We start from the raw sequence: 20,681 nt of genomic DNA, 5'->3' as shown, positions 1-20,681 counted from the left end.
AGATGCAGCACGGGCACCATCGCCCTGCTGTGCATCTTACCTCAGGCTGCACTGAGGGACTGCTGTCCAGTCCTTGCTATTTTTAGGGCCAGGGCGGTGTAGGTCTCATCCTTACCAAGGATGGCTGAACATTCAGGACCCAAACCTCCTAGGCCCAAGTAAGCCACTGATCCTTTAAACATGTTAGCTCAAACCCAGTCATATTCCTATACTTTAAATAAAAAATTTGTCCCTGAAAGTGAATGGTATATTATTGTCAAGATGCATTATTCAGCTTTATATTTAAGGTCTATAGATTTCAGCTACTTTGGGGAAAAGTTTGGGGACCAAAGACAGTCTTATTCCACAGTGAGATTTGCTTGGCAGGGGTGAGAGTTGCTCAGGACCAGCCCAAAAAGATTGCCCTGAAGATTACAGCATCTTATAAGCTTTATCTACGATCTACTCCTTTCTTGGCTTCTAATGCTATGAAAACAGTCCAAACTTCTCTTGCCTCTACTCTTTCGCCATCAAAATGTACCTGCGTTGGGTTCCAGTCTCACATGTTCACCCAAGATGCTTGAGGCTAGGAGTGGCTTGTTGGATTTCTTACGCTGGGTTATTGGCCTTGAGGATACTGCCTATCCAGGGTGGGTTCCTGGGGAAGCAGACTCTGAGATGAAGTTGGGAGTGCAAAAGTTTATTGGAGGGTTATACCTGTGAAAGCAAAGAGTACGAAGCAGGGCTGCACAGTGGGAGCGGCTGGGCCATGATGCAGACAAAGCCTCTGCCAGCCCCATGGAGAACCCCAGAGCAAAGATTGCCCATTGCAGGAGCCCTGTGCTGGGTGGAAATGGCCAGACCCTGTACTACCGTCTTGCTCAGTCATTACCTGGGGGCCACCCTAAGAAGAGCACAGCCTCGGCACGGAAGTGGAGGCAGACTCTAAGGACATTGCCATACTCTATGAAACTGGGCTGAGAGTTCTTTCTTAATGAGAGATATCTGAGTGGTGCATCTCTGGGTCTGCCACATTGATTTAGCCAAAGGAAAGACTATATAATGTGGAAATTTTAAGGCCCGTGGAGAAATCTTTAGTGTTTATAAATAATTTATTCAGGGCCTACTTTGTGCTGGATGCTTTCACAAAGCGTGTGTCTTCAGACCCTTCGAGCAGAAGAGGAGAAAAGAGAAAAGCGATTGCTTTTGTTTGTCTGCTCCCTTCCCCTCTCCTTGTTGTCAGTTGTTTGCTTGTCTTGCTTGGCGAATATTTAAATCCTACTTAAATTTCAAGGCTCAGATCAGGATTGTCATGGTGACAAAATATTTGAAATTGGGATTCTTCCAGGAAATCAGGGACTAATCTGAAAGCCTGTGCCTTCAAACCAGCAATGCTAGCCAGCCTTGGGGATTTTCTGCAGGTGGAAGGACTGGTTTTATTTTTGTTTTTGTTTGGTTTTACCTGCACTTTAGGCAGTTTGATGTTCCCTGAACAACGACTGTTTTTTACTTTCATTAGGTCTGCAGGTCATTCGGCCAAGGAGGGGTCTCATTGCTCCTGGCCGCCTTCTGTAGGTTTTCCTGGTTCAAGTCTCCATAGTTTTAGCAACAAATTTCCTACTCTGTCTTGATACATACTGACATCTGTCTTTCCTCCCTACCTTAATGAGAGAAGACTCAGAGAGGAGTTGTGTTTTTAAAAAGTTTTTCCTTTAAAAAAAAAAAACGATTCCTTCTCTACATCCTTTTATGGTGGCATTTTTTCCAAAGATGGCATCAACCATCTCTCTCACCTTATATGCTCTTCAAGCATCTTGCCATTCACCCATCAAGCATGGAGTCTACTTCCCTTCCCTCTGAATTGGGGTGGGCTTGTAATTGCTTCCATGAATAGAAAGTAGCAGAAATGATGCTTTGTGACTTCTGAGGCTAGATTAGGGAAGGCCATGCACTTCTGTGCATGGAACACTCACTCATGGAACCCAGACACCAGGCTGTGGAGGAGCCCAAGCATCCCACAATCCCATGGAGAGTCTCACGCAGACAGCAGCTGGGGCCCCAGACCCACAGCCCTGGCAGTGCTCCCAACACCCCTCCAACTTACCATTCATGGAAGTGAGCTTACTTGAATATGTCTTTCTGGCCACAGTCAGACTGCTCAGGCTGAAGCCGCATGAAACAGAGATGAACTTTCTTCACTGAGTTCTGCACAAATTGCAGACTGTGGCCAAACAAAGAGCTGTTGCTGTTTTAAGCCAGTATTTTGGGGGATGGTTTGTTACCCAGCATTAGTAACCAGAATGCTACTGGGTACTAGTAGCCTCCTGACAGACCATTTATTTCTGCCCTTTTTTTTGTAACTGATATGGTGAATAATTCTATTCTATTGTACTGTGCAGTGATTTCAGGAAAATGCCTCAGTTTTTTTTAATGATACTTTTTTTTGATGATAGTGATGTAGACCCTCCAAAGTGCTGCTTTTTCACAGTGATGGTAGCTGAGGATTCACGTCTTCTTTTATTTTTGCATCAATGGTTCTGGAGTCTATGAAGTTCTTCTGGTCATTTTCAGTGATGGATGAATCTTTACAACAAGATTTGGGAGATTCACACAATTATGATGAGAAGCAGGATAATCTTTCATGGTGTTTCTTTTCTAAGGACCCCTGAAAGTGAGTCCTGTTATTTTTTATTTGACCTAGATTTCTGTGAAGCTCTGACTTCTAGGAACCCTCTCTTCTTTCACTTTTCCTTACCCAGGATTTTCCAAACTGTGTTCTACAGAACCTTGTTCCTTGGAACATTAATAGGTCTCTTCTGCAGAGAGGCAAATTAGTTTGGGAACACTCATACTTTATCATTCCCTTAGAGATAGATGATGCTCGTTAGCACCTAAAAGTGCTGCAGTGAAGAAACCTGTTATCATTGTTTATTCATGCAAGCAGTATTTATTGAGCACCTATTCTGATGCAGGCTTTGTGCAGGTGTACACAGTGAGCAATCATATGGTCCTCCCCTGAGCAACCTAATAGGGAAGACAGCTCATTCATAATGACAAACTGCAGGCCTCCTGTGCAAGAAAAGAACGGTAGCCACAGAGAATGGCAGGGGATCTACATGAGAGTAAAGACCATCTCCCAAGAAGTGACATTTCAGCTGACACTTGATGGAAGATGTAGTGTAGGCCAGCTGAAGAATGTTCCAGGCAGAAAAAAGAGCACATGCAAAGGCCATGAAGCAGGAAAGGTGTCACCAATGAGAATAATGTTGACAGTGGGGGCAGTGAGAGAGGCTGACTTGAGAGGAAGGGAGTACAGAGTAAGTTAGATCAGCCGTTTGCAAATGGTAGCTGACACGTGCTGGGGAAGCCTGGAAGGTAGGAAGCCAAAGACCATTGATCACGTGCTTGCAACTGCACCAAATGGCAGAGGGGCTGGCAGAGACCGTGTGATCTCAGACAGAGACCTGCAGAGCAGTGTTCAGGCCCATCCTGCGGGGAGCCTAGGGGGCAGGCCCAGAGCTGTCCTAGCCAAGTTTGATGGTAACACAGCACACTTTAAGGTATACAAATGAGATTCTGATTCTTTAGGTGTGGGTGGGGCCCGAGACTCTGGCATTCTCAGAAGCTCCCTGAGGACGCCAGCACTGGTGGTCCCAGGACTGCGTGTGAGAATTAAGGGTACAAACTACCGCCCTCAGGCCGACCCCTCCAGGGCTTCCTTCTCTCCCAACTCCTGGACACCTGCTTTGGCTCCAAGCTGTCTGGAACATAAATCACTCGCTACCCTGCCCTTCTGAAAAGAACTCCATCTTTTCGTGCTTAGATCTTCTCTTGTTTATCTTAGCCTTATTCCTCTCTAGCTCCAAGTAGGATTTAAAATTAGCCAATTTTAAACGTGTTAATTAAACCTCACACTTTAAAGCTCAGATTGTGGGGTGGTGGTGGTAAAAACACTCCAGGGAAACCCTCCTGGGATTTTTCCTGAGGCAGATACTCTGGGAAAATTCTAGAGTGTGGGTTCTCTAAGTGGATGGAAAGACTAAACCATGGTGTGCCTGTGATAAGCCTTCCTAAAATGCATTTAGCCTCTACCAGGCCTTGTTCCTAATGGGATGGCAGATTTTCCATTCTCCATTTGTTAATTTTTTCAGTTTCAAGCTCACCTCCTACAGGAAACACGTACAGACAAGGCAGGAAGTGGCATGGACTCATGTCCTAATGTGCTTATCCTGAAGCCCTGCTACCTTACTTTTAACAGTTTGGGGGCCTGGTGTTTTGGTGTTCAGAGGCCCTCCTTGGCCTGATGAGGCAGAATGTGTAACATGTCTTCCGTGCCTGAGAACTAAGCTAAATGCAGCTGAGGGTCAAAAGTCCCTGAGTGAGTGAATATCAGCTCAGAATAGAGAGTGATTGCTGTTCTGGTATTTATCCAAATTTCACGTACATTTTTGGGCATCTGTTGACTGGCTGCCAATTTTCTGAGGCAGTTTTCCAGAGGGAGATGGGGATACCAATAGGGGCATATAGATGAACAAATTTTATTTTAAGGGTTGCATATTTATTTTAATGAATATTGGAAAAAACACAACTAACATGTTAAACCTGTGATTTCATATATTCTATTTCTTAGCAAGAAGCCAAGTTAAAAAAATGATTACTATAAAGTCAACTTAAAGAAACATACTGAGTAAATAATAGTATAGGCTGTAAGGGAAAAATTGTGAAGGTGGTATTCAAATGATGGAGTCCTAAAGGATTTGACACTACCAATTTAAAGTCTTACCCTTCTCAAGAGAACTGCTTTTTAGTGGAGTATGTTTATTTATTTAATGCACATTTATCAAGATGAAATGATATGACTTCTGCCCTTGAGGAGCATATAATGAAAACAGATTCATAGACTCATAAACAAATAATCACAATACAAAAACACTAGCTGACATTTACCATGAACTAGTCATCTGTAAGTGCTTTGCATGTAAATTATCTCATTCATTTTCATTAGAATGATCGAAAGTAAATGTGACCTTGATATTCATTTTCCAGATGTGGAAACTGAGTGAAAGAGAGACTAACTTGTTTGAGGTCCCCAGTTGGAAGTAGCAGAACCAAGGTTTGAACCTAGGCAGTATAGCTTCAGAGCCATGTCTGTGCCCTCGTAGCAATGTGTGCACAGGACCGGGAGAGAACAGTGGACTCGGTCACAGCCTGGAAGAGCCAAGGAAGGTCCCTTTGGAAAGTAGGGGGACCCAGAGACTTCCACGTAGCAAAGACAATAGATATGAAGGCAAGAAGGTGGGATAAAGTGGATTCCATTTGGGGAATGGTGTAAGTAATTCAATGTGTAGCTGGACTTGAGGATAAAAACTAGAAGTAGTGGCAAATAAGTTTAGGATTTTAAGGGTGGCTGTGGTTCACAAGTATCTTAGGTTCTGAGCTATGGATCTTGGTGCCAAGTAATACATGAAGGAAATGCTCTAAGGAGGACCCAGCAAGGGGTTGGATACGAAGGACAGGGAAGGAGGGGAGGCCAAGCAATTGGGTGATCACAGGCGGAGGCCTGCAGAGCAGTGCCCGGGCTCATTCCACAGGCAGCTTTGAGGGAGGAAGTTCTGCCTCAGAGCTGTCCCTAGCCAAGGCTCCCATACCCAGGAGTCACTGGTTAAAAATTAAAAATAGGGGCACATAAATACCCAGGCATGTTCAACTCTGTGCACGTGGGCAGAGTGGGCTCTGGCCGTCTGAGGAGGACCTTCTTCCAAAGTTCTTCAGGGGCTGCCTGCTGGTGGTAGCGGGATGATGCTGAAGGCAGGAGCAGACACTGGTAAAAGTTTATCAGATCTGAAGGTACTTGCAGGGGACACTGAAATTATCTGCTATAAATGAGGAAGTTTGGAATGAAAAGATATCTTTCAGAAAAGGCCATGCTAGGGACAACAGGTCTTTGACACATTGTATCCAGCTGGTATAGCTGACCCAACTGCCACCTGTAAATCTTTTTTGGCATAGAACTTGTATTTTTCCTACCAATGGCCTTCAACTAACTGTGTCCTCCCTCTCGAAATAATCTTTTCTACTTAGTATTCAAGAGGTTAAAAACTTTTAAGGAAGTTGAAAGCCATCTTAATCCCTACAAGGGAACTGTCAGGTAAAAAAAAATCTATTATTGAGTTCCTTTAAAAACCTTAGTGAAAAGTGTGAAGAGCAGAATGATTATAGAGGTGGTTCAGCCACACACAGCTAAGGTTGTCATTTGAGCTACTTGTTTCATCTATTTAATATTTTTTCAATTCATCATTTTTTTTGCAGCAGGTAAATTTGGTTCACATTATCGTGTCATCTAGGAGCCCTTTCTTTGCTTGTTGGAAAGTAGAATAATGAAGGTGCAAGGTGCTTTCTTTCAGGTGGAGGAATCAGCATTTGGCTACCTCCCAACCTCTCCTCTGGCTTCTCCTCCTTGCCACGAAGAACGCTCTGCACATTTTGCATTTAGACAATGGCACAATGTAATGAGGGGCACACCTATGGCTTGGATTCCATTCTATTCATTTCAAATGGTACAATCAATCTGCTGGAGTCCATGTTGAGGAATTTCCTCTTCTTATGGCATATAATAAAATGTTGGAACAAAAAGTAATTTCTATATATGTGAATACAATATGTCATATTTAGCAAAAAAAAAAGAAATTAAAACTTTAGAAATTAATGTAGTTTCACTGAATTCAGAGTTCAGACTTGAAGGTCTACAGAAGATTCTGTAATATATAAATGCTGTGTGTTTACAGAGAGTGTCGGGGACTTGATTAGTCCTGCTAAGATAGAATTGATTGGGGAGTCCGGGATTCACAGCTTAGATGTAGTGGTAGTTTGAGCCAATGCTTTCTTAAATCTAGTTGGATTGTTAAAGAAAAGGGACAGTTTTGAAATAATTTTATCAAGTATCACATGTATTAGCAATGCAGTGTCATTCTAGGGTAATTCCAAACAAAATCTAGGCCTTTTGTCAAGGCTGACGCTACCCAGTGGAAAGATAATAGGATCCATAAGCCATTTAAAATTTTCCAGTAGCTATTTTTAAACAAAGTAAGAAATAGGTAAAATTAATTTTAGTGAGATTAAATACAGTAACCAATATAACCAAGTATTATAAATTCAAAATATCATCAGTAAAAAATCTTATTAATGAGGTATTTGGCATGTTTTAGAATCCAGTGTGTATTTTATACCTATAGCATATCCCAGTTCTAGAGGCTGCTATACTGGATGGTGTGATTCCGGGCAAATTAAAAAGCATGGCTCAGTTGCATCATATGCTAATTTAACTTGTGTAAATTCAAGTATATGAACCTCACCACCCTCCACCCATCTAGAAAAGGGAAAATGTCTTTAATTAGTGTGGTCTATTCAGTCTACATTCTGCTTTGTGAGTTTCTATCCAGGACTGGGTGTACTGTCACAGAGATAAATCTGCTCTCTCCTCCTTGGCCTGAGTCCCTCCACTCCTCTCATAATATGTACCTCTTGTGTTATTAGTCTTTAAAGGTAGGTAGTATCTGTTACAACATGATGTCTAACACAAGCCAGCTGCTCACCTGGCACTTATTTGAAGAAATAGTCACAGGTTCCATCTCTAGAGGAAAACCTGCCTGTGATGTTTTCCTGGGAGGGGTACCAACCAGCACATTGGTTTCCAATATGGAGCAAGTAACCTTGGCTGCAACAAATCTATCTATCAGGACAGCAGGGAGAAAAATCCTTATACTTCATGAGCAATTGGATAGATTTTCAAGGGTAATTTTGACTGTGGGTTTCACCTTATGGACAGAATAACTGCAGCCTACGCAGCTAGTCCAACGCAGTAACACGTACAATTCTTTGCACAGTCATTTGTAGAGCCCTTGTGATTGTGCTGGAGACGGTCTCCATCCTACCCCAGCTGCCACCTCGTAGACACACAGGACCTTCCTGCTACCTGAGGGCACATCCCCAGATGATGGAATCACATTCACGCCTGCCTGACCCACTCAGCTATCCCAGGCTCCCTCTCCCTTGTCCTCAGAACTTCTTAGTTCAAGCTTCTTCTGTCTCATACCCTCAGAACCCTGCTTCCTTCCTGTTGCTCAGCAGCTGGCCATTTTGAATCAGTCCTGTGGATGCTAATCTATGATGTCTGAGATAGGGGTTGCTTTGGGAGCACAGGCCTAGATAGACACAACTCCCTCTTCAAATAAAAGACTTTGAAAGCAAGGATGGAGCTGTTGGCTCTCCCACTGGTTTGAGAACAACCCCTGGGATGAGGTGACAGGGATCCTACACCAGGGTCTTACTGTCCAGTGTGGCTTGGTGTTCGCATGCCATCAGGCTAAGGTGTTCTTGGCCATTCAACTTTGTTATGACTGCAACTCTTTCATTAGATTTGGCCTTCTGATGTTCCTTGAACTTCCTGCCAGTTTTTCTTCAAAATGTGGCATTGCAGGCAGGAGTTGCCTAGAAAAAGAGCCTTCACCTTTTCAGGCTATTTATCTCCTAAGACACTTAAATAATAATTTGTGATGTCTTCAGTAGAGTTTAAGTGAATGAATAAATTCAGTTTTTATGTTATTATGAAGTTTGTATTTTCAGCTATTATGTGGGATTTTTAGTTTTATAGACTTAGGCAAAAGTAGATGTGGATCCAAGCTAATAGATTTCAGCTTTTATGTATGAAAAATGGAAAATTTATAATATAGTCATCAATGCAAGAAATTAAAATAGTATCTTTTTCTTTACAAAAGTTGAAAGCCATTATAGCCTTTAATAGCAATTAAATGAATTAAATCACATTTTAACATAACATATATTTGACATTTTCATTGTTTTTCTTCAAATGTGGTACTTGTGGTAGCTCACCTGGCCCTCTGGTTATGTAATCGTTGGTCAGTAATTAAATCTAGTTCTGAGAACTTTTGTTACCCTCTAGATTCTTAGTTTCTCGAGATCAGCTCCAGGTCCCTGTATTCTTGGCATGTAATATGTAGTAGACTTGTTGTATGTATGTTGAGCCAACATGTGACTTTGCATCTGTCAGGCCCCAAGAGCTGTGATTTGAAGAAGTAAAAAGACCTGGTGACATGATTCCTTAAATATGATACCATAATAAGTATGAGATGGGAAGGCCAGGGAGAGGCCCACTTTCTAATGAGCACCTACTGTGTGCGGGGCATTCTGACAGTTGTCACAACACACTTTTATCAGTGGTTCTAGCTTAGTTCTATGGAGTTCTCTGTGTTAATTGAGCACTCTTAGCCCTAAAAATAGGGGCAGACCAAATCCTATTATAGCTGAGCCAGTTACAAGGAGAAAACCCAAATGATTTAGGTATTTCTAGGTCCTTGTTGGTGGTTCTCTTGTTTCAAGAGCTTTCTAGGACGGGGGATGACCTTGCATTGTTCCCACGGTTCACTTGTGTGGGATTCACTTGTGTGGGATTAGCCTTGGAGTAGTTCCCTGGTTATTGTTCAAGTCTTCCTGACTCATTTTGGAGGCCCCTTTGGCTCAGACAAAGTGAGGAGAAGCTGTCCCAGAAGTTCAGGTCAGGGTCACGAACTAACTTCTTTCTAACTATTTTCCAGGTTCAAGTTAAGCAGAGAGTGGCTTCTGTTGTAGGAAAACCACTATCAAACCAGCCTGGGTGGCCTTGGACAGTTGACCTGAACTCTCCATGCAAATGAAGTTTCTAATATTCGACTTGTAGGTTGAGAATGAAACGGACTTGTTTACATGCAAACTGGTGATAGACGGTATCTGTTATCCATTGTCACAATAATGCTTTGTAACTATGACCACAAAACCTCAGGGGCAAATCGCAGTAAGTGTTTATTGCTCATGGATTGGGGTCTGCTAGTTGGATTTGTTGACCTAGGCTGGGCTTGTGCATATATCTGTGGCTTGTCTAGCTGTCAGCTGGTTGGCCTAGGCTGAAACAACTGGGGAACATCCCTGGTTTATGTGTCTCTTGTTCTGTGAGCCTAGCCTGGGCATGTTCCCATGGTAGTTCCCATGGCAGAGATATAAGAGAACAAGTTCTGATGTGCAAGCCCATTGCAAGCCTCTGCCTATGATACATCTGCTAACATAGCATGGGCTGGCATGAGCAGAGGAATGATTGAGTGTCAAAGAGTGAGACGGGTTACCCTACCCACAGAGGGAAGCCACAGCAAGTTGTGTGGCAAGGGGCATGGGTACCAGGAGGGGTGAAGAACTATGGACATTCTGTAATATATCCCAACAAACATCAGCTGGTTTGAAAGGAAACCAGATATTTGGCTATATTTGAACTTTCAGGTTTCAGGTTTTCTGCACTTCATGTCTCAGTGAGAGACAGAACACGTCTCTTCCTAAGGAAAAGAAACAACCTGAGATACTCACTTTCTCAGTATTTCTGTGCCTTTGGTGTTCAACTCCCTGATTTAGTCCCAGTTATCTGACATACTTGCCTGGAAGCCTGAATGTGGAGCTGGATGCAAAGAAGCAAGGAAGAATCCACACAGGTGGTGGTGGAGACCAGGCCAAGTTTCAGAAGAACTGGCAGAAGGTACTAGTGGTGGTTTCCTATGAGTGGTAGAATGATTGCATCAGTGGTCCCAATCTGTAGCCCCCTGTACTTGACCTTTTGCTGTGGGTTTTTTAAGTTCCCTCATTAAAGAGGCAGAGTCTATTTCCCCATTCCTTAAAGCAAAGCTGGTTTTGTGACTTGCTGTGGGCAATAAGGTGATGATGTTGACAGTTCTGAGCTTAGATTTTAAGAAGCATTTTGCATCTTTGCAATTCTTTGCTCCTCCATTACCATGAAAATATGCCTTGCATAGACATGCTGGAGGATGAGAGACATGTGAAGCAGAGCTGAGTCATCCTAATCACCCCAGATGAGGACAGACTAGAAAAGCCAATAGTTGACCAATCTGGAGCCTCATGATGGGCCCCATCAATATTATGGCACTGCCAGTCAGCCTCTGAAGGGCCCCAGGTATACATGAGCAGCAAATAGTTGTTACCATATGTCACTGTGTATTTGTGATTGTTTGTTAGACAGCATCATTGTAGACATGCTAACTGATATACTGTGTCCAATGCTAGACTAGTCATGTGGTGGGATTCTGAGAATTCCTGGCTGCCTAGCACCTCTTTATTCCTGTCTATTTTCAGATCCTGGTCCTCCAAAATTCTTGGCAATTATGCACATTACCCAGTATCTTTTCAGCAAATTCCCTTTGTGTTTACATGGGCCAGAGCCAATTTCTTTTACATACATGTAAAAACTCTGTCTAGCACTGTGCAACTATAATGCTAGCTCTTAGTATTGTTTTTCCACTTCTGCCTCAGTTTGAACTGGCACTTATGATCCTAAACTTGTTTCACTGCTGAATTAAACAGCATCTGACACTGTCTCCCCCAAGAAGCCTCTCCTGCCTAATTTGGAAGTGCTAATTTCTCCTCATGTCTTCTCAGCCTCACTTGTCACTGTCTTCTACCATATTCAGAGCAACAGTGAAACAACTGCCATTGTTCTCACATATGCGATTCATCTGTTGGATGCTTACAGACATATCAGTGTTTGTTTACATAAACATTGCCTATTACAGAGAGTAGATGTGTAGTGGACACAGATGGTGTTAACTGATTTTTTGACACCATGTAGTCATTCACTTGATTCAGGTGAGTAGATCAACCTTTTGATGATGAGTAATTCAGGTGTTGGGTAGAGACGGGCGTTGGTGGTCAGTCCAATTTGCTTCAGGAGAGGCTGCCTGAACTGAGTTGTATCTCAGGCTTCTCTCATTAGAATTTATGAAGTCTCTTGGGAGTGACCGGCCTATTGGAAAGAATGGGGACCTTGGAGACAGAGGGCTGAGTCTGCTTCCTGGTTTTGTGTGTTGGGTAAATTACTTAACCTCTCTATGCTCTAGTTTCCTGAGCTCTTAAATGAGGACACAAACCAGCACTGTCCCCGTTCATTGGTCAAAGTTGTTGTGAGAAGAAAAGAAATATTGCTCAAGAACATGCTTGTAAACTGTAAAGAACTACATAAGAGAAAGGAGTACTGACAGATGCTAACCACTGGGTCCTCTTGACCCTAGGTTCAGTCCTTTAGGGAGGCCAGGAGTCTGGAGTCAGTGTCCAGGTAGGTACTCAGTAATAAATTCTCTGACCTGGTCAGGAGCCAGTGGCCACATGTGACCGTACTCAGCTGACAGGGATGAGGAGTCTGTACAATGGCACATATTAGGGCATAAGGCAGGGTAGTGCCAGCCAGCATGGCTCTCTAACTCTCTTTAAGTAAGAAGACTAGTAGAGTGTGATGTTAAAGAGCAAGTCCTCCAAGGATAGTATGGGAGTGAGGGTCAGAGAGGGCTTCTATCAGCGAGGAATTGTTTTGGCAATGAGTAATAGAGACCAGAAAGGTAGTGGCTTAAAACAATTCTTAAATATTTTATTTTTCTCACTTAAAGAGAAGTCCTGAGGTGGGGAATTGAGGGCTGATGTGGCAGCTCCGTGAATGGAGACTCAGGTTTCCAGAAGTCCACTCTGTGCATTCTTATGGCATGATCCTTATGTTCACAGGAGCTCAAGATAGTTGCCAAGACACCAGCTCTCAAGTCTGTATCTCAGGCAGAAGAATGGGAGAGGGTGCTTACCAGGGAAGTCATTCTCTTTTAAAGGACTTCCCCGGAGACCCCATCTAATGACTACTGCTTACATCTCTTTGGTTGAGGGTGGCTGGTAAATGTGCCTTTCTGGCTGGGCATATTGTTCTCCATGAATAGAATTGAGGGTGCATTAGTAAGGAAGGAGGAGGTGGATATTGGGTGGAGAATTTGCTGTCTCTGCCGCATGATTCTTATTCTCTGACACCCCAATATCTACAATGCACAGTGCTCATGGGGAAGAGAACATTTAGAAACAGTGTAGCGTTATTGGCTAAGCTTCTGAATTAGGAGACCGTTGGGCTTCGGGCTTCAGATTTGCTTCTGTCACTCGATAGCTGTGTGATCTCAAGGTATTTACTCAATTTTATTGACCCCAAGTTTTCTTGTCTGAAAAATGGAGATAATAATATTTATCTCATGGGCTTCCTGTATAAATTCAATGGTTCTGCCGAGTCCTGAGCACAGTGTTTGGCACCCAGAAAACACTTGTGGTCTTTATAAAAGTGCACGTGATGAGTTATTTAGTTGTAAAACATGAGTCATGGTCTTGCTGGTTCTACAACAGTGAGAAAAATACATTCCTTTAATCAAGATGAGGTATCAGACCTAAATAATTTATTATGTAGCAGCTGGCGACAGAATTCCTAGTAGGAAGGAAACTGTCTTTGTGTTGGAAATGACCTTGCTGAGCCTGGTGGGGAGCAGTGTGAGTCCTGAGAGGTGTAAAAGGAAAGGGAGATGAGGCAGAAGAGAAGCAGGGAGCCATTGTCCAGTAGCCACAGCCCTCTGGCCAAAAATATTTGGCCCATTGTCTGTTTTTCTAGAGCCCTTGAGCTAAGAATGGCTAAACGTTTTTTAAATGTTAAAAAAAATCAAAATAATATTTTGTGCCTTGTGAAAATTATATGAAATTCAAATTTCAGTGTCCATCAGTAAAGTTTTATTAGAACACAGCTGCACCCATCTGTTTACATATGTATGTCTGCTTTTATGCTGCACAGCTGAGTAGTTGGGACAGAGACCACATAGCCTGCAGACTTAAAATATTTATTGTCTGTACAGACAAGGGTTGGCAATTTAAGAATGGACAAGCTTAGGGATTGTTATAGGCCAAATTGTGTTCTCCCCACCAATTCATGTGTTGAAGCCAGAACCCCTGGTACCTCAGAATGTGACTGTATCTGGGGATAGATCCTTTAAAGAAGTAATTAAGTTAAAATGCAATTAGTGCAGGTCCTAATCCAATATACTGGTGTCCTTACAAGAAGAGGAGATGGGGGCATAGGCAGGACACAGTCAGAGGAAAGACCACGTGAAGAGCAAGAAGGCAGCCCCTGCAAGCCACGGAGAGAGGCCTCAGGAGGAACCAGGCCTGTTCACACCTTGGTCTTGGATTTCAAATCTTCAATATTATGAGAAAATCCGTTTCTGTAGTTATGTGTGTTTTGTTTGTCATGGCAGCCCTAGCAAATGAGTACAGGGTTCAATCAAATTATTTGGGTCCCTGTAATACAATCCCTCTGTCCCTGCCCTTCTAGACTTTCAGTCATGCCTATAAGGAGCCACAGTGCCTTGTGTGAGGTTTTAATTGCTGGGTATGCGGGAGGAGCTCAGTTTCATGCATGGGTCAGTACGGTCTAGAGCGGTGAGATAACCCAGGAAGGAAGGTGGGATGACTTTGAGCACTTAGGTCCTCTTTGCAGAACCCTAGGCAGGGCTCTGGCTTCCTGGGGGTGTGCACAGGATTTAAGCACACCTTATCCAGATCTTAAAGCTCCAGATCATAACTAGGTCACAGCAACAGGAACAGCAATGAAACCAAAGTGAAACCAAAATATAATTGTGAGAGTTGTCTTGTGGTCAAGACTTACGACTTTCAAGTCCAAGCTGATAGGGGCTGCACTCTCCCAGACATTTTAACCCCTACACGTCCCCTATTGTGGAGTCCTTCTGGGCTTGGGCATTATATCTGGCTCAGAATCAAGGCCAGGTAGCTTGATTTTATGGAAGCGTTCCTTTTGGGAAGGACCAGCATTCAGAGGACAGTGGGACACCTTCTCTGCACTCTGAACCAGATGCTGGGGAGAGTGAGCATCTTCCATTTCCCCACACGGCCCTATTCTGCTTTTGGCATGGTTCCCCCTTAAACTAGCAGCCGCAGATTGGCACTTCATCTCCAGAGTTGATTTCCTACAGCTTCTCCAGTGCTTTCGATGCCGATTCATATTGTGCAGAGGAAGCAGGGAGAGCACTTTACCGGGCATTCAGAGGATGTGGGGGAAGAGGGTGTGCAGCCCTAGTTACTTTAGGGTTAACCTTTTAAATATCATCCTGGCCTGAATGCAAAGGAGGAAAGGTAAGGGGTTGTATATATGGCAGAGTCTGGGGAGAAAGCCTGCCTGGAATTTCAGGCAAAACTCTTGGATGACCAGAAATGCAGGATTTTTCCTCCAGTTGCTGGGAATGTGTGGGCAGATGGCCTCCAGCTGGAATGGCCTCTGCCCAAGAGGGTCACAGTGCCCGAGGGCATTCTCTCCCTCCCTACGGGCAGACCACGTCTAAAGCAGGGGGGTCTAAAAGCCTGGCTCCCTCCTCCCTATCAGGGACAGCTCTGAGGGGCCCTCTGGCTTTAGAGCTCTCCAAGGAGGTGGTCGAGGCTCTCTGTTTTTGATTTTACTTTCTGCTCTAGCAAAGCAGTCCTCACCAGATGTTTGGGACAAAATACTCCTGAAAGAGAGTATTTCAGTGTTCTAACCCTCTAATAACAAGGGCAGTTGAGGGAGAGGGGTGAAATGGATTTTCTGTGTCTAAGAATTTGTGAAGCTTGCAGAGTATGTGCACAAGTGGACTGCACTACCTTGAAATAAAATGAAACGCAGAACACCCAAGCTCTCAAAATGGAAAAAATGAGGGTCCTGGGTTCTAATTTTGATTTAAGAATCCTATAATTCATTCATTCATTCATTCATTCATTCATGTAGTTCTTAAATATTTATTTATGGGAAGGATTTGCCTTCCCCTACCCCAGCTTTATTGAGCTATAACTGACATACAACATTTTGTAAATTTAAGATGTACAGCATGATGATTTGATACACGTATATACTGAGAAATGATTACCACAATAAGATTAGTTAACACCTCCACCGCCTCACATAATTACTATTTTTTGTGTGTGTGGTGAGAATATTTAAGATCTCTTCTCTAAAAAAATATGGAATGCTTCACGAGTTTGCATGTTATCCTCACATAAGGGTGGTGCTAATCTCTGTATCTTCCAGTTTTAGTATATGTGCTGCTTAAGTGAGCACAGTCAAATTTTTATTAAGAATCTATTATGTACTAATATCATGTTTGGTTCTGAGGAACCTTGATGGGCTCACATTCTGATTAGTGGATGGGGCCCGGGAGAGAAATTGGTCAATGAATAAATACAGCAAAAGTCAAAGAATTTAATAACATATTGTTGGTGAAGCTGTAGGGAAATAGGCGCTATCGTATATTGTTTGTGGTGAAAAAAATTGTTGGGGGTATTTGGCAATATTTATCAAAATTGCAAATGCACATACCTGTGGAGGCAGCAATTCCTTATATCCTAAGGAAATAAGGATGCAAATTAACATAAGCACAAGATTATTCATTGCAGCATTATTTGCAATAAAAAAAGATAGGAAGCGACCAAAATATCCCCAGATGGTACATCCACATAATGGAGCACCACAGAGCTAAAAGAGTGAAATGTCTAAAAGGATGAAGCTTGATACAGAAAGATCTCCAACACATATTAAGGTGCAGATGCAGACCAGCATAAAAGCTTTTGTGTACAAAAGAGGAAAGAAAAGAATATACTGAAGTGTATATACATGGAATATCTCAGGAAATATACTTACAGATATAATAGTAGTTACCTCTGGGGAGGGAAGCTAGGTGTCAATAGCCTAGGACCATATGTCCTTTTTCCTTTTCAAGTTACCAATCATGTGACCATACTGTCTTTTCAAGCAATAAATTAAAGTTAAAAAGTTTAAGAAGAAATGATTATCTTAAATGCACAAAGTAGTAATGGAGGTATGTATACAGTACTATTGGGTGCTAAGTGGATTTGCCTGCGAATTATAAGACATCTGATGGGGAAGGTTGGTGTCAGACTAGATGTCCTTTAAGATATCCTTAGAATCCTGTGTGTGCATGAAAATCAGCTGCTATATCACAGGATGCTGGAGCTCCTTTTAAATGCCAGATTTCTGTGATCCACTGATTTTAAGAAATAGAAGAGCTGGAGCAGCAGTTTGTGTATCTGTGTGGGGAGCAGGGCCGCTTTAAAAATGAAATGCTAGGAGCACTCCCGGTACCAATCCAGCCAACAAGGCAAGACCATTTCTCAACCTTTCTTCATCCCCATTGCCACACTGATGGGGGCAGGTGTGGGTTGCTAGCTGCTCAGGTATCCTTCTGCCTCTAAATCAAACTGAGGCAAGGAAATTTAGTGCCAGAAGTGGGAGGCTTGTGAATAATTAAAGACTTTTCCCTTTGTTGTCTTGATCCATGCATTTACACACCAGCTATTCTGTTAGCTCCTGCTGTGGGAAAAAGGCGACTTAGTGACTTTGGCAATTGTCGAAGAAGGAAAAAACGTAAAAAGATTTATTAGGTGATTTATCTTGGTTTTTAATAAACCAGGGAAGAAATGTTGTGAGCCAAGGAGCGGCTCTGGGAAAAACAAGACAAGGCCAGGGACGAAAATAACCCGCAGAAAAGATGCTCGCCCGCACCCAACAGGATGCCCCAGGGAGCCACCGGCCCCAACTCCTCGTCTGGCTGCGCCTCCCTCCGCAGTGGTTCTCAAGTTGGCCTGGGAAGGTTCCCCTCTTGAACGATGCCCAAATTGGGCTAGGCCCCATCGACTGGCCAGGCACACTGCCCAGCCCCATCTCCCAGTTCATCTGCAGCTGCAGTCCTGGGTCCCATAGTCTGTTCTGGGTTCGTGTGCAGCTTTGGTGACCTGATGGGATCAAATCTGCTCAGTGTCTGAAAAACTAAGTCATGCACATTTCACTCTTAACACTTTCCATTTTTATTCTCAGCTTTCCTGGAAAGGCCTTGGGGCAGTTCCCTGAGGGATGGGCAGCTCCATTTGTCACTGCATCCCTGGGCACCTCCTGGGTGAGTAGGCATCAGGAGTGTTTGCTCATGAAGGTTCCCAATGAGGGACTCACCCACCCTCAAGCAGGTGGGAAGATTCCAGGCTCCCAAGTCCAGATTCCACTGAGAAGGGCATTTCCCAGAGAGGCCTGGTGGCCCGGGGTGCCCCACCCCTCCTTGCCCTCTGCCCTGAATTGCAGAGTGACACTGTATCTGCTTCTTGCCAGACAAGGTCTCAAGGTCTTCCGCACAACTACTCAACCACAGCCCCCAAACAACCCTTAAAAACAAAAACAAAAAAGATTGTGGTAAGTTGCATATACCTGAAATTGACCATTTTAACCATTTTTAATTGTGCAGTGCTGTGGCATTAAGTACATCCACACTGTTTTGCAACCATCACTGCCCTCACCACAGCCCATCTCCAGAACCATTACATTTACTAAGAGGAACACATATCCAGTAACCACGAGCTCTCCGTTTCCAAGCTCTCCGTTTCCCAGCCCCCTGTCCCTGGCACTGGCTGCTCCACTTGCTGCCTTTGTGGGTCTGCCTCCTGCAGGTTCCTCACAGCAGTGGACTCAGACAGCGTTTGCCCTTCTGTGACTGGCTCACAGCACTTAGCACACAGTGCCCCGGGGTCTTCCATGCCATGACTGGTCCCGCCACCCCCCACCTCTTCTGCATTGTGCCCGTCTATGCAGGCCTGTGTTTTATCCTCCTCCCCACTGCCCTCCCTTGTTCAGGGGCCCTGCTTCTCAGGTAAACCAAATCCTTACACTAGTTGCACAATGTAGCCTCCGTCTTCCACCAGGAGCTTAGCTTGAGCAGGGGGCCCACTTCCCATTCTTTAGAAGTGGTACCTTCGCAACAGTTGATTTTAAGGTCTCATCCTGATGGGAGTTATGGTAAGATTACCCAGAAAGGAGAGTGGAAGCAGTAAAACAAAGGGACCAGCAGACGAGAGGCAGGCATTCCAAAGGCTGCCTCCTGTTAAATGGAAATGGCATCCTTGGAGGTCTTTATCCCCTGCAGCCTTTTCCAGGGACCTGCTCCTCATGTCACCACATGCCACACACCACAGGGCCCCTCCGATGTCGCTTCTTCCCCCCACCATTCCTTTCCCACCCGTGCGGAATTGTCCAGGGTTTGCTCATGATGGGACAAAAGAACCAGAGCAGTGGGTGGCAGAGCCTCCACAAATATCGATGCACAGTCTGGGGCCCTTCCTGGGAGCAGCGCAAAGGCTGGGGCAGCAGCAGACGCCAGCTGCATGCTGTGCTGAGCCTGGGTCAAGGGGGAGCATCACAAGCCACTATTAAAAATATTACCTCTTTAATCTCTTAATTTTCTTCCCGCCGATCATGTGACAGCTGGTGTATCTGGAAACCCATTGGTTGAAGTGAAATGGAATTTTTGCAGGTCTTTACAGGTTGTTAATCAGGTGCTCTGACCGGGTGATAACTGTGACACAGCCTGCTCAGGTTAAGAGTGACCCACTTTTCATGCAGGAGTTGGGCTCTGATTTTCCTGTTATCATGCTTAATATGACTCGCCATTATTTCTAAGAAAAGGGAACTGCTAGCAGCCTCCAGAGGGATTTGTCTGGAAGGGCCGTCTGCAGCGCACGTTTGGCTATTCCTTACATCAGCAGCTAGTTGGGTCATTGTGATGCGTTGAATCAGACACTTAACAAACCAGTATTCTCTTTCATTCTTGATTCTTCATGCCGCACCTTTGTTGCCTGTTGGTTTTTATTTGCATTCTCAGTTGAAGCTACTGAGTAATGAAATACTGTACTTGTATTTGGAATAGCTGAGTTTGATGCCAGGATTGATGTGGCTCCTGTGCTATGGTGTTTTGTTGTGGCATTTGGGGGACTTTTTAACTGCCATGGAGGGTCAAATCTGCACGAGAGCAGGTCCCAGGGGTGGTCTGGGTAGGGCTGGGCAGTCAAGGTGGAATAAATAATTTGGTGGTCTGAATGGGCTTTGGTGTTGTATTCAACCTCTGTTGTTTGGCCTATTCTGAAAGTTGCCTTAAGACAAGGGACATGGAAAAACAACCTGAGTAACATAGTAATGGTCATCAAATTCTAGGGCATCTTGAGAGGCATCTCATCCATCTGTGCCTTGCCCCACTGCTTGACCTGCTTCACCACCCTGCCTCGCTGAAGGTCCCTCAGCCTCCCCTTGGTAGACTTTCCATGCAAAGTCCTTGTCATCTGGAAATGTTCCCTTTTGCCTCACCTTGTTCCCTGATGCTATGGAAAAGGCCCTTAGTTTTACTGTTTTACTCCCATTTCAGGTGGAGAAAGTGAGTCACCACCCCCGTCGTGGATTCACTCAGCCTCCGTCAACTTAGGGAATGAACAGTGTTGAGTCCCCCTTCTTTCTCCTTTCTTCCAGGCTTACCAAAGTCAGTTTCTGTCCTGAAGGCTGGCGCCCTTTGCCCATGCCTACCTGTGAGATCTGACTGTTAAGTACACGTTTGGAAGAGGAGGCTCTGTTTGCCAACCCTCCCAGAGGATGGGCATTTTGTGTTAGTCCTCCTTAAATTAAGGGATAGGGAGAGGGCTTGCTAGGAGGGGATGAGGCCACTGGGCTGGGGAGGGAAGTGCCTCTGAGTTTGGGGTCTGAAGCTGGACTGCCTGGTGGGATTTGCAGTCCTGCCACATGCTAGCTGGGTGACCCTGCTTAAATCATTGACCTCTCTGTGCCTCAATTTCTTATCTCTAAAAAGGGATTATAACAGCTTCTTTATAGGTTTTTTGTAATAGGCTTACAAGAGGTTACTCTATACAAGTGGCATATCAGAGTATCTGGGTTATAGCACACTTAGTAAATGTTGCCTATTATAATTATCATTGTCATC

The 20,681-nt window shown here is 44.1% G+C and overlaps 1 long non-coding RNA gene and 1 other non-coding gene across 2 annotated transcripts in view; one reads left to right on the top strand and one right to left on the bottom strand.

Moving 5' to 3' along the window:
- LOC140846607 (uncharacterized) overlaps positions 1–20,681 on the top strand; it is a 41,273-nt gene that overhangs the window by 7,541 nt on the left and 13,051 nt on the right. The window lies entirely within an intron of this gene.
- On the bottom strand, positions 15,874–15,976 carry LOC118970590 (U6 spliceosomal RNA). The gene has a single exon (XR_005058646.1). It is a non-coding gene; the product is annotated as a U6 spliceosomal RNA (small nuclear RNA).

Source organism: Manis javanica, chromosome 15 (assembly GCF_040802235.1).
Source record: "Manis javanica isolate MJ-LG chromosome 15, MJ_LKY, whole genome shotgun sequence".
Taxonomy (NCBI): domain Eukaryota; kingdom Metazoa; phylum Chordata; class Mammalia; order Pholidota; family Manidae; genus Manis; species Manis javanica.
The sequence above is the reverse complement of the archived record's forward strand: the minus strand, read 5'-3'. Positions and strand labels throughout refer to the sequence as shown.